Below are 14,926 nucleotides of genomic sequence, written 5' to 3' on the forward strand. Positions count from 1 at the left end.
TATATCCCTCATACTTTGAACCCCCCAACCCCATCCACTATCCCTCCGACCTCATACTGAACCATCACATTATATATATAAAATTATTGTTGGCATTCATTAATGTTTAGCTTCTGGTGTACAATGCCATGATCAGGTATCCACTGTATCCCTGAGGTGGTCTCCCAAATAGGACGCATGTCCATCGGATACCCAACAAAATCTTTACAACATTATAGAATACCTTCCCCAAATTAATTTTCAAAAAAACCCTGAGGCCATCTTGTGGTTACCAGCTGCTTCCAAATCCCTTCACCTTTCCCCTTATGGCCAACCCCCTCCCACACACCCATCTAACCACTCTCGGTTTTTTGTCTGCTTCCCCAAAACTGTCTCTGATTAGTTCATTCACATAGTCTTTTCTTTAGATTCCATATATAAGTGAGATCATATGGTACTTGTCTTTCTCTTTCTGACTTATTTCACTTAACATAATGCTCTCTAGATCCATCCATGTTGCTGCAAATGATAAGATTTCTTTCTTCTTCATGGCTGCGTAATACTCCATTGTATAAATGTACCACAGCTTCTTAATCCAGTCATCTACCGATGGGCATTTTGGTTGTTTCCATATCTTGGCTATTGTGTAAAGTGCTGCAATAAACATAGGAGTGCATACAGATTTTTGAATTGGAGTTTTGGATTTCTCCGGGTAGATGCCTAGGAGTGGAATTACTGGATCATAGGGGAGTTCCATTTTCAGATTCCTGAGATACCTCCATACTGTTTTCCATAGTGGCTGCACTAATCTGCAGTCCCACCAACAGTGCACTAGCGTTCCCTTTTCTCCACTTCCGCGCCAGCATTTGTTGTTTGTTGATTTATTGATAATAGCCATTTTGACTGGAGTGAGGCGGTATCTCATTGTGGCTTTTATTTGCATTTCTCTGCTGGTTAGTGAGGTTGAGCATTTCTTCATATGTCTTCTTGCCTTCTGTATGTCCTTTTTAGAGAAATGTCTCCCCAAGTCCTCTGCCCATTTTTTAATTGGGTGGTTTGTTTTTTTGGAGTTGAGTTGAGTAAGTTTTTTATAGATTTGTGATATTAATCCCTTATCAGATATATCATTGGCAAATATCTTTTCCCATACAGTAGGATCCCTTTTTGTTTTATTGATGGTTTCCTTTGCTGTGAAAAAACTTTTCAGTTTGATGTCATCACACATGTTTATTTTTTCTCTTACTTCGCTCGCGCGAGGGGATATATCAGTAAAAATCTTACTCCGGGTAATGTCCATGAAGTTTCTTCCCATATTTTCTTCTAGATATTTTATGGTTGTGGCGCGGGGGCCTGCTCCCAGCGTCTGTGGCCACAGCACCTTAAACGCGCCCGATGTCCTCTGATCTGGGAAGCTAAGCAGGGTCGGGCCTGGTCAGTACTTGGATGGGGGACCGCCCGGGAATACCGGGTGCCCTCTGCTTCCGCCCGTCACTCCTTTTGCGGCCGCCCCGGCCCTCGTCCTTCGGGAGTGGCCCAGCCCGCCTAATAAACCCAGGCCAGGGGTGGCGCTGGGGGGGCTAGTGGGCAGGGGGAGAGGAATGGGTGGCGCCACACAGCACTACAATCTCGCTGCCCCGGCCCCACGCCAGGCCCTTCGGCCCGGGCTACCCCCTCCCCCCCACCACCTTCTTAGTCCCCTTCCCTCCCGCAAGCCTTCTGCCAGCAGCCGTTCGCCCCGCCCCCAAGGCCCAAGCCCCGATCTGCCTGCAGGCGCAGGCCTGCCTCGGCCTTGGGCGGCTTTCTCCAGCCAGGGACGTGCTGGTGCTTGACACCTCGGGACCCAGCCCAGGGCACGACCATCGCTCTGCCTGCCCCTGGGCCCCTAGACAGAGACTCCGGGTGTCGCCCGACACCGGACCAAGGGGAACGCCACCAGCCCCACCCCACCGGATAGCTCCGTCTCTGATGGCCGGCACCGCGACCCCTCCCCGCCCCCCTTTCATCTCCCCGGAGCACCAGGCGCCCTCCGTTCCCGCAGAACTCGGTGGCCCCGCCCACAGCACCAAAAGAGCAGGGACAAAACGGCAGGAGTTGGGAGCGCACGTGCCCTCCGGCTCCAGGAGAGACCAGCACAGGGTAAAGCAGGCAGGCGGGCATGCACACAACCCACACGAGGAGGGTGCCTGGGGCTGCTCCTCTCCTCCCGCATGCGGGACCCAGGGCGGGGCTCGGAGCCCGGCGGCGATCCGCGGACCCTGGAGGCCTGCCCCGGGGTCCCACGGTGACTGCCAGCGCCCGGGCACTGCCTCCGTAACGGAGCCCAGCCCCGGGCACCACCGCACTCCTGTGGGGAAGCCGCCACTTCAACTCAGCCTCAGTGCCTCTGTCCCAGTCGGTGTCCCATCCTGTGCGTCAGTCCCCCCTCCTCCCCAACTACCAACCCCTGTCTGTCTGTCTTCTGCCACCTCCAGGGAAGTGGTAGAGGCCCCGTGGAGTCTCGGATGGCGCGAAGGGGCCTCGCTGCGGGCAAGGAGGAAAAGGCAGTCCACCCAGGCGGCGTTTTGAGGAGGCGGGGAGCAGGCGGGAGGCGGGGCCCTGGCGGAGCCCGCCAGCGGGGAGATGCTCCGGACGGGAGAAGCCCGGCAGCCTGGTTCGCGCTCACCACGCAGGCCGGTCCGCTGCTCATTTTTTTTTATTTTATTTATTTATTTATTTTTTATTAATTAATTTATTTATTAGTTTCAGGTGTACAAAACAAGGTAATACTTAGACGTTCATCATTTATATCCCTCATACTTTGAACCCCCCAACCCCATCCACTATCCCTCCGACCTCATACTGAACCATCACATTATATATATAAAATTATTGTTGGCATTCATTAATGTTTAGCTTCTGGTGTACAATGCCATGATCAGGTATCCACTGTATCCCTGAGGTGGTCTCCCAAATAGGACGCATGTCCATCGGATACCCAACAAAATCTTTACAACATTATAGAATACCTTCCCCAAATTAATTTTCAAAAAAACCCTGAGGCCATCTTGTGGTTACCAGCTGCTTCCAAATCCCTTCACCTTTCCCCTTATGGCCAACCCCCTCCCACACACCCATCTAACCACTCTCGGTTTTTTGTCTGCTTCCCCAAAACTGTCTCTGATTAGTTCATTCACATAGTCTTTTCTTTAGATTCCATATATAAGTGAGATCATATGGTACTTGTCTTTCTCTTTCTGACTTATTTCACTTAACATAATGCTCTCTAGATCCATCCATGTTGCTGCAAATGATAAGATTTCTTTCTTCTTCATGGCTGCGTAATACTCCATTGTATAAATGTACCACAGCTTCTTAATCCAGTCATCTACCGATGGGCATTTTGGTTGTTTCCATATCTTGGCTATTGTGTAAAGTGCTGCAATAAACATAGGAGTGCATACAGATTTTTGAATTGGAGTTTTGGATTTCTCCGGGTAGATGCCTAGGAGTGGAATTACTGGATCATAGGGGAGTTCCATTTTCAGATTCCTGAGATACCTCCATACTGTTTTCCATAGTGGCTGCACTAATCTGCAGTCCCACCAACAGTGCACTAGCGTTCCCTTTTCTCCACTTCCGCGCCAGCATTTGTTGTTTGTTGATTTATTGATAATAGCCATTTTGACTGGAGTGAGGCGGTATCTCATTGTGGCTTTTATTTGCATTTCTCTGCTGGTTAGTGAGGTTGAGCATTTCTTCATATGTCTTCTTGCCTTCTGTATGTCCTTTTTAGAGAAATGTCTCCCCAAGTCCTCTGCCCATTTTTTAATTGGGTGGTTTGTTTTTTTGGAGTTGAGTTGAGTAAGTTTTTTATAGATTTGTGATATTAATCCCTTATCAGATATATCATTGGCAAATATCTTTTCCCATACAGTAGGATCCCTTTTTGTTTTATTGATGGTTTCCTTTGCTGTGAAAAAACTTTTCAGTTTGATGTCATCACACATGTTTATTTTTTCTCTTACTTCGCTCGCGCGAGGGGATATATCAGTAAAAATCTTACTCCGGGTAATGTCCATGAAGTTTCTTCCCATATTTTCTTCTAGATATTTTATGGTTGTGGCGCGGGGGCCTGCTCCCAGCGTCTGTGGCCACAGCACCTTAAACGCGCCCGATGTCCTCTGATCTGGGAAGCTAAGCAGGGTCGGGCCTGGTCAGTACTTGGATGGGGGACCGCCCGGGAATACCGGGTGCCCTCTGCTTCCGCCCGTCACTCCTTTTGCGGCCGCCCCGGCCCTCGTCCTTCGGGAGTGGCCCAGCCCGCCTAATAAACCCAGGCCAGGGGTGGCGCTGGGGGGGCTAGTGGGCAGGGGGAGAGGAATGGGTGGCGCCACACAGCACTACAATCTCGCTGCCCCGGCCCCACGCCAGGCCCTTCGGCCCGGGCTACCCCCTCCCCCCCACCACCTTCTTAGTCCCCTTCCCTCCCGCAAGCCTTCTGCCAGCAGCCGTTCGCCCCGCCCCCAAGGCCCAAGCCCCGATCTGCCTGCAGGCGCAGGCCTGCCTCGGCCTTGGGCGGCTTTCTCCAGCCAGGGACGTGCTGGTGCTTGACACCTCGGGACCCAGCCCAGGGCACGACCATCGCTCTGCCTGCCCCTGGGCCCCTAGACAGAGACTCCGGGTGTCGCCCGACACCGGACCAAGGGGAACGCCACCAGCCCCACCCCACCGGATAGCTCCGTCTCTGATGGCCGGCACCGCGACCCCTCCCCGCCCCCCTTTCATCTCCCCGGAGCACCAGGCGCCCTCCGTTCCCGCAGAACTCGGTGGCCCCGCCCACAGCACCAAAAGAGCAGGGACAAAACGGCAGGAGTTGGGAGCGCACGTGCCCTCCGGCTCCAGGAGAGACCAGCACAGGGTAAAGCAGGCAGGCGGGCATGCACACAACCCACACGAGGAGGGTGCCTGGGGCTGCTCCTCTCCTCCCGCATGCGGGACCCAGGGCGGGGCTCGGAGCCCGGCGGCGATCCGCGGACCCTGGAGGCCTGCCCCGGGGTCCCACGGTGACTGCCAGCGCCCGGGCACTGCCTCCGTAACGGAGCCCAGCCCCGGGCACCACCGCACTCCTGTGGGGAAGCCGCCACTTCAACTCAGCCTCAGTGCCTCTGTCCCAGTCGGTGTCCCATCCTGTGCGTCAGTCCCCCCTCCTCCCCAACTACCAACCCCTGTCTGTCTGTCTTCTGCCACCTCCAGGGAAGTGGTAGAGGCCCCGTGGAGTCTCGGATGGCGCGAAGGGGCCTCGCTGCGGGCAAGGAGGAAAAGGCAGTCCACCCAGGCGGCGTTTTGAGGAGGCGGGGAGCAGGCGGGAGGCGGGGCCCTGGCGGAGCCCGCCAGCGGGGAGATGCTCCGGACGGGAGAAGCCCGGCAGCCTGGTTCGCGCTCACCACGCAGGCCGGTCCGCTGCTCATTTTTTTTTATTTTATTTATTTATTTATTTTTTATTAATTAATTTATTTATTAGTTTCAGGTGTACAAAACAAGGTAATACTTAGACGTTCATCATTTATATCCCTCATACTTTGAACCCCCCAACCCCATCCACTATCCCTCCGACCTCATACTGAACCATCACATTATATATATAAAATTATTGTTGGCATTCATTAATGTTTAGCTTCTGGTGTACAATGCCATGATCAGGTATCCACTGTATCCCTGAGGTGGTCTCCCAAATAGGACGCATGTCCATCGGATACCCAACAAAATCTTTACAACATTATAGAATACCTTCCCCAAATTAATTTTCAAAAAAACCCTGAGGCCATCTTGTGGTTACCAGCTGCTTCCAAATCCCTTCACCTTTCCCCTTATGGCCAACCCCCTCCCACACACCCATCTAACCACTCTCGGTTTTTTGTCTGCTTCCCCAAAACTGTCTCTGATTAGTTCATTCACATAGTCTTTTCTTTAGATTCCATATATAAGTGAGATCATATGGTACTTGTCTTTCTCTTTCTGACTTATTTCACTTAACATAATGCTCTCTAGATCCATCCATGTTGCTGCAAATGATAAGATTTCTTTCTTCTTCATGGCTGCGTAATACTCCATTGTATAAATGTACCACAGCTTCTTAATCCAGTCATCTACCGATGGGCATTTTGGTTGTTTCCATATCTTGGCTATTGTGTAAAGTGCTGCAATAAACATAGGAGTGCATACAGATTTTTGAATTGGAGTTTTGGATTTCTCCGGGTAGATGCCTAGGAGTGGAATTACTGGATCATAGGGGAGTTCCATTTTCAGATTCCTGAGATACCTCCATACTGTTTTCCATAGTGGCTGCACTAATCTGCAGTCCCACCAACAGTGCACTAGCGTTCCCTTTTCTCCACTTCCGCGCCAGCATTTGTTGTTTGTTGATTTATTGATAATAGCCATTTTGACTGGAGTGAGGCGGTATCTCATTGTGGCTTTTATTTGCATTTCTCTGCTGGTTAGTGAGGTTGAGCATTTCTTCATATGTCTTCTTGCCTTCTGTATGTCCTTTTTAGAGAAATGTCTCCCCAAGTCCTCTGCCCATTTTTTAATTGGGTGGTTTGTTTTTTTGGAGTTGAGTTGAGTAAGTTTTTTATAGATTTGTGATATTAATCCCTTATCAGATATATCATTGGCAAATATCTTTTCCCATACAGTAGGATCCCTTTTTGTTTTATTGATGGTTTCCTTTGCTGTGAAAAAACTTTTCAGTTTGATGTCATCACACATGTTTATTTTTTCTCTTACTTCGCTCGCGCGAGGGGATATATCAGTAAAAATCTTACTCCGGGTAATGTCCATGAAGTTTCTTCCCATATTTTCTTCTAGATATTTTATGGTTGTGGCGCGGGGGCCTGCTCCCAGCGTCTGTGGCCACAGCACCTTAAACGCGCCCGATGTCCTCTGATCTGGGAAGCTAAGCAGGGTCGGGCCTGGTCAGTACTTGGATGGGGGACCGCCCGGGAATACCGGGTGCCCTCTGCTTCCGCCCGTCACTCCTTTTGCGGCCGCCCCGGCCCTCGTCCTTCGGGAGTGGCCCAGCCCGCCTAATAAACCCAGGCCAGGGGTGGCGCTGGGGGGGCTAGTGGGCAGGGGGAGAGGAATGGGTGGCGCCACACAGCACTACAATCTCGCTGCCCCGGCCCCACGCCAGGCCCTTCGGCCCGGGCTACCCCCTCCCCCCCACCACCTTCTTAGTCCCCTTCCCTCCCGCAAGCCTTCTGCCAGCAGCCGTTCGCCCCGCCCCCAAGGCCCAAGCCCCGATCTGCCTGCAGGCGCAGGCCTGCCTCGGCCTTGGGCGGCTTTCTCCAGCCAGGGACGTGCTGGTGCTTGACACCTCGGGACCCAGCCCAGGGCACGACCATCGCTCTGCCTGCCCCTGGGCCCCTAGACAGAGACTCCGGGTGTCGCCCGACACCGGACCAAGGGGAACGCCACCAGCCCCACCCCACCGGATAGCTCCGTCTCTGATGGCCGGCACCGCGACCCCTCCCCGCCCCCCTTTCATCTCCCCGGAGCACCAGGCGCCCTCCGTTCCCGCAGAACTCGGTGGCCCCGCCCACAGCACCAAAAGAGCAGGGACAAAACGGCAGGAGTTGGGAGCGCACGTGCCCTCCGGCTCCAGGAGAGACCAGCACAGGGTAAAGCAGGCAGGCGGGCATGCACACAACCCACACGAGGAGGGTGCCTGGGGCTGCTCCTCTCCTCCCGCATGCGGGACCCAGGGCGGGGCTCGGAGCCCGGCGGCGATCCGCGGACCCTGGAGGCCTGCCCCGGGGTCCCACGGTGACTGCCAGCGCCCGGGCACTGCCTCCGTAACGGAGCCCAGCCCCGGGCACCACCGCACTCCTGTGGGGAAGCCGCCACTTCAACTCAGCCTCAGTGCCTCTGTCCCAGTCGGTGTCCCATCCTGTGCGTCAGTCCCCCCTCCTCCCCAACTACCAACCCCTGTCTGTCTGTCTTCTGCCACCTCCAGGGAAGTGGTAGAGGCCCCGTGGAGTCTCGGATGGCGCGAAGGGGCCTCGCTGCGGGCAAGGAGGAAAAGGCAGTCCACCCAGGCGGCGTTTTGAGGAGGCGGGGAGCAGGCGGGAGGCGGGGCCCTGGCGGAGCCCGCCAGCGGGGAGATGCTCCGGACGGGAGAAGCCCGGCAGCCTGGTTCGCGCTCACCACGCAGGCCGGTCCGCTGCTCATTTTTTTTTATTTTATTTATTTATTTATTTTTTATTAATTAATTTATTTATTAGTTTCAGGTGTACAAAACAAGGTAATACTTAGACGTTCATCATTTATATCCCTCATACTTTGAACCCCCCAACCCCATCCACTATCCCTCCGACCTCATACTGAACCATCACATTATATATATAAAATTATTGTTGGCATTCATTAATGTTTAGCTTCTGGTGTACAATGCCATGATCAGGTATCCACTGTATCCCTGAGGTGGTCTCCCAAATAGGACGCATGTCCATCGGATACCCAACAAAATCTTTACAACATTATAGAATACCTTCCCCAAATTAATTTTCAAAAAAACCCTGAGGCCATCTTGTGGTTACCAGCTGCTTCCAAATCCCTTCACCTTTCCCCTTATGGCCAACCCCCTCCCACACACCCATCTAACCACTCTCGGTTTTTTGTCTGCTTCCCCAAAACTGTCTCTGATTAGTTCATTCACATAGTCTTTTCTTTAGATTCCATATATAAGTGAGATCATATGGTACTTGTCTTTCTCTTTCTGACTTATTTCACTTAACATAATGCTCTCTAGATCCATCCATGTTGCTGCAAATGATAAGATTTCTTTCTTCTTCATGGCTGCGTAATACTCCATTGTATAAATGTACCACAGCTTCTTAATCCAGTCATCTACCGATGGGCATTTTGGTTGTTTCCATATCTTGGCTATTGTGTAAAGTGCTGCAATAAACATAGGAGTGCATACAGATTTTTGAATTGGAGTTTTGGATTTCTCCGGGTAGATGCCTAGGAGTGGAATTACTGGATCATAGGGGAGTTCCATTTTCAGATTCCTGAGATACCTCCATACTGTTTTCCATAGTGGCTGCACTAATCTGCAGTCCCACCAACAGTGCACTAGCGTTCCCTTTTCTCCACTTCCGCGCCAGCATTTGTTGTTTGTTGATTTATTGATAATAGCCATTTTGACTGGAGTGAGGCGGTATCTCATTGTGGCTTTTATTTGCATTTCTCTGCTGGTTAGTGAGGTTGAGCATTTCTTCATATGTCTTCTTGCCTTCTGTATGTCCTTTTTAGAGAAATGTCTCCCCAAGTCCTCTGCCCATTTTTTAATTGGGTGGTTTGTTTTTTTGGAGTTGAGTTGAGTAAGTTTTTTATAGATTTGTGATATTAATCCCTTATCAGATATATCATTGGCAAATATCTTTTCCCATACAGTAGGATCCCTTTTTGTTTTATTGATGGTTTCCTTTGCTGTGAAAAAACTTTTCAGTTTGATGTCATCACACATGTTTATTTTTTCTCTTACTTCGCTCGCGCGAGGGGATATATCAGTAAAAATCTTACTCCGGGTAATGTCCATGAAGTTTCTTCCCATATTTTCTTCTAGATATTTTATGGTTGTGGCGCGGGGGCCTGCTCCCAGCGTCTGTGGCCACAGCACCTTGAACGCGCCCGATGTCCTCTGATCTGGGAAGCTAAGCAGGGTCGGGCCTGGTCAGTACTTGGATGGGGGACCGCCCGGGAATACCGGGTGCCCTCTGCTTCCGCCCGCCACTCCTTTTGCGGCCGCCCCGGCCCTCGTCCTTCGGGAGTGGCCCAGCCCGCCTAATAAACCCAGGCCAGGGGTGGCGCTGGGGGGGCTAGTGGGCAGGGGGAGAGGAATGGGTGGCGCCACACAGCACTACAATCTCGCTGCCCCGGCCCCACGCCAGGCCCTTCGGCCCGGGCTCCCCCCTCCCCCCCACCACCTTCTTAGTCCCCTTCCCTCCCGCAAGCCGTCTGCCAGCAGCCGTTCGCCCCGCCGCCAAGGCCCAAGCCCCGATCTGCCTGCAGGCGCAGGCCTGCCTCGGCCTTGGGCGGCTTTCTCCAGCCAGGGACGTGCTGGTGCTTGACACCTCGGGACCCAGCCCAGGGCACGACCATCGCTCTGCCTGCCCCTGGGCCCCTAGACAGAGACTCCGGGTGTCGCCCGACACCGGACCAAGGGGAACGCCACCAGCCCCACCCCACCGGATAGCTCCGTCTCTGATGGCCGGCACCGCGACCCCTCCCCGCCCCCCTTTCATCTCCCCGGAGCACCAGGCGCCCTCCGTTCCCGCAGAACTCGGTGGCCCCGCCCACAGCACCAAAAGAGCAGGGACAAAACGGCAGGAGTTGGGAGCGCACGTGCCCTCCGGCTCCAGGAGAGACCAGCACAGGGTAAAGCAGGCAGGCGGGCATGCACACAACCCACACGAGGAGGGTGCCTGGGGCTGCTCCTCTCCTCCCGCATGCGGGACCCAGGGCGGGGCTCGGAGCCCGGCGGCGATCCGCGGACCCTGGAGGCCTGCCCCGGGGTCCCAGGGTGACTGCCAGCGCCCGGGCACTGCCTCCGTAACGGAGCCCAGCCCCGGGCACCACCGCACTCCTGTGGGGAAGCCGCCACTTCAACTCAGCCTCAGTGCCTCTGTCCCAGTCGGTGTCCCATCCTGTGCGTCAGTCCCCCCTCCTCCCCAACTACCAACCCCTGTCTGTCTGTCTTCTGCCACCTCCAGGGAAGTGGTAGAGGCCCCGTGGAGTCTCGGATGGCGCGAAGGGGCCTCGCTGCGGGCAAGGAGGAAAAGGCAGTCCACCCAGGCGGCGTTTTGAGGAGGCGGGGAGCAGGCGGGAGGCGGGGCCCTGGCGGAGCCCGCCAGCGGGGAGATGCTCCGGACGGGAGAAGCCCGGCAGCCTGGTTCGCGCTCACCACGCAGGCCGGTCCGCTGCTCATTTTTTTTTATTTTATTTATTTATTTATTTTTTATTAATTAATTTATTTATTAGTTTCAGGTGTACAAAACAAGGTAATACTTAGACGTTCATCATTTATATCCCTCATACTTTGAACCCCCCAACCCCATCCACTATCCCTCCGACCTCATACTGAACCATCACATTATATATATAAAATTATTGTTGGCATTCATTAATGTTTAGCTTCTGGTGTACAATGCCATGATCAGGTATCCACTGTATCCCTGAGGTGGTCTCCCAAATAGGACGCATGTCCATCGGATACCCAACAAAATCTTTACAACATTATAGAATACCTTCCCCAAATTAATTTTCAAAAAAACCCTGAGGCCATCTTGTGGTTACCAGCTGCTTCCAAATCCCTTCACCTTTCCCCTTATGGCCAACCCCCTCCCACACACCCATCTAACCACTCTCGGTTTTTTGTCTGCTTCCCCAAAACTGTCTCTGATTAGTTCATTCACATAGTCTTTTCTTTAGATTCCATATATAAGTGAGATCATATGGTACTTGTCTTTCTCTTTCTGACTTATTTCACTTAACATAATGCTCTCTAGATCCATCCATGTTGCTGCAAATGATAAGATTTCTTTCTTCTTCATGGCTGCGTAATACTCCATTGTATAAATGTACCACAGCTTCTTAATCCAGTCATCTACCGATGGGCATTTTGGTTGTTTCCATATCTTGGCTATTGTGTAAAGTGCTGCAATAAACATAGGAGTGCATACAGATTTTTGAATTGGAGTTTTGGATTTCTCCGGGTAGATGCCTAGGAGTGGAATTACTGGATCATAGGGGAGTTCCATTTTCAGATTCCTGAGATACCTCCATACTGTTTTCCATAGTGGCTGCACTAATCTGCAGTCCCACCAACAGTGCACTAGCGTTCCCTTTTCTCCACTTCCGCGCCAGCATTTGTTGTTTGTTGATTTATTGATAATAGCCATTTTGACTGGAGTGAGGCGGTATCTCATTGTGGCTTTTATTTGCATTTCTCTGCTGGTTAGTGAGGTTGAGCATTTCTTCATATGTCTTCTTGCCTTCTGTATGTCCTTTTTAGAGAAATGTCTCCCCAAGTCCTCTGCCCATTTTTTAATTGGGTGGTTTGTTTTTTTGGAGTTGAGTTGAGTAAGTTTTTTATAGATTTGTGATATTAATCCCTTATCAGATATATCATTGGCAAATATCTTTTCCCATACAGTAGGATCCCTTTTTGTTTTATTGATGGTTTCCTTTGCTGTGAAAAAACTTTTCAGTTTGATGTCATCACACATGTTTATTTTTTCTCTTACTTCGCTCGCGCGAGGGGATATATCAGTAAAAATCTTACTCCGGGTAATGTCCATGAAGTTTCTTCCCATATTTTCTTCTAGATATTTTATGGTTGTGGCGCGGGGGCCTGCTCCCAGCGTCTGTGGCCACAGCACCTTGAACGCGCCCGATGTCCTCTGATCTGGGAAGCTAAGCAGGGTCGGGCCTGGTCAGTACTTGGATGGGGGACCGCCCGGGAATACCGGGTGCCCTCTGCTTCCGCCCGTCACTCCTTTTGCGGCCGCCCCGGCCCTCGTCCTTCGGGAGTGGCCCAGCCCGCCTAATAAACCCAGGCCAGGGGTGGCGCTGGGGGGGCTAGTGGGCAGGGGGAGAGGAATGGGTGGCGCCACACAGCACTACAATCTCGCTGCCCCGGCCCCACGCCAGGCCCTTCGGCCCGGGCTCCCCCCTCCCCCCCACCACCTTCTTAGTCCCCTTCCCTCCCGCAAGCCTTCTGCCAGCAGCCGTTCGCCCCGCCCCCAAGGCCCAAGCCCCGATCTGCCTGCAGGCGCAGGCCTGCCTCGGCCTTGGGCGGCTTTCTCCAGCCAGGGACGTGCTGGTGCTTGACACCTCGGGACCCAGCCCAGGGCACGACCATCGCTCTGCCTGCCCCTGGGCCCCTAGACAGAGACTCCGGGTGTCGCCCGACACCGGACCAAGGGGAACGCCACCAGCCCCACCCCACCGGATAGCTCCGTCTCTGATGGCCGGCACCGCGACCCCTCCCCGCCCCCCTTTCATCTCCCCGGAGCACCAGGCGCCCTCCGTTCCCGCAGAACTCGGTGGCCCCGCCCACAGCACCAAAAGAGCAGGGACAAAACGGCAGGAGTTGGGAGCGCACGTGCCCTCCGGCTCCAGGAGAGACCAGCACAGGGTAAAGCAGGCAGGCGGGCATGCACACAACCCACACGAGGAGGGTGCCTGGGGCTGCTCCTCTCCTCCCGCATGCGGGACCCAGGGCGGGGCTCGGAGCCCGGCGGCGATCCGCGGACCCTGGAGGCCTGCCCCGGGGTCCCACGGTGACTGCCAGCGCCCGGGCACTGCCTCCGTAACGGAGCCCAGCCCCGGGCACCACCGCACTCCTGTGGGGAAGCCGCCACTTCAACTCAGCCTCAGTGCCTCTGTCCCAGTCGGTGTCCCATCCTGTGCGTCAGTCCCCCCTCCTCCCCAACTACCAACCCCTGTCTGTCTGTCTTCTGCCACCTCCAGGGAAGTGGTAGAGGCCCCGTGGAGTCTCGGATGGCGCGAAGGGGCCTCGCTGCGGGCAAGGAGGAAAAGGCAGTCCACCCAGGCGGCGTTTTGAGGAGGCGGGGAGCAGGCGGGAGGCGGGGCCCTGGCGGAGCCCGCCAGCGGGGAGATGCTCCGGACGGGAGAAGCCCGGCAGCCTGGTTCGCGCTCACCACGCAGGCCGGTCCGCTGCTCATTTTTTTTTATTTTATTTATTTATTTATTTTTTATTAATTAATTTATTTATTAGTTTCAGGTGTACAAAACAAGGTAATACTTAGACGTTCATCATTTATATCCCTCATACTTTGAACCCCCCAACCCCATCCACTATCCCTCCGACCTCATACTGAACCATCACATTATATATATAAAATTATTGTTGGCATTCATTAATGTTTAGCTTCTGGTGTACAATGCCATGATCAGGTATCCACTGTATCCCTGAGGTGGTCTCCCAAATAGGACGCATGTCCATCGGATACCCAACAAAATCTTTACAACATTATAGAATACCTTCCCCAAATTAATTTTCAAAAAAACCCTGAGGCCATCTTGTGGTTACCAGCTGCTTCCAAATCCCTTCACCTTTCCCCTTATGGCCAACCCCCTCCCACACACCCATCTAACCACTCTCGGTTTTTTGTCTGCTTCCCCAAAACTGTCTCTGATTAGTTCATTCACATAGTCTTTTCTTTAGATTCCATATATAAGTGAGATCATATGGTACTTGTCTTTCTCTTTCTGACTTATTTCACTTAACATAATGCTCTCTAGATCCATCCATGTTGCTGCAAATGATAAGATTTCTTTCTTCTTCATGGCTGCGTAATACTCCATTGTATAAATGTACCACAGCTTCTTAATCCAGTCATCTACCGATGGGCATTTTGGTTGTTTCCATATCTTGGCTATTGTGTAAAGTGCTGCAATAAACATAGGAGTGCATACAGATTTTTGAATTGGAGTTTTGGATTTCTCCGGGTAGATGCCTAGGAGTGGAATTACTGGATCATAGGGGAGTTCCATTTTCAGATTCCTGAGATACCTCCATACTGTTTTCCATAGTGGCTGCACTAATCTGCAGTCCCACCAACAGTGCACTAGCGTTCCCTTTTCTCCACTTCCGCGCCAGCATTTGTTGTTTGTTGATTTATTGATAATAGCCATTTTGACTGGAGTGAGGCGGTATCTCATTGTGGCTTTTATTTGCATTTCTCTGCTGGTTAGTGAGGTTGAGCATTTCTTCATATGTCTTCTTGCCTTCTGTATGTCCTTTTTAGAGAAATGTCTCCCCAAGTCCTCTGCCCATTTTTTAATTGGGTGGTTTGTTTTTTTGGAGTTGAGTTGAGTAAGTTTTTTATAGATTTGTGATATTAATCCCTTATCAGATATATCATTGGCAAATATCTTT

The sequence above is a fragment of the Rhinolophus hipposideros genome (assembly GCF_964194185.1).
Source record: "Rhinolophus hipposideros genome assembly, contig: HAP1_SCAFFOLD_30, whole genome shotgun sequence".
NCBI classification, from domain to species: Eukaryota; Metazoa; Chordata; class Mammalia; order Chiroptera; family Rhinolophidae; genus Rhinolophus; species Rhinolophus hipposideros.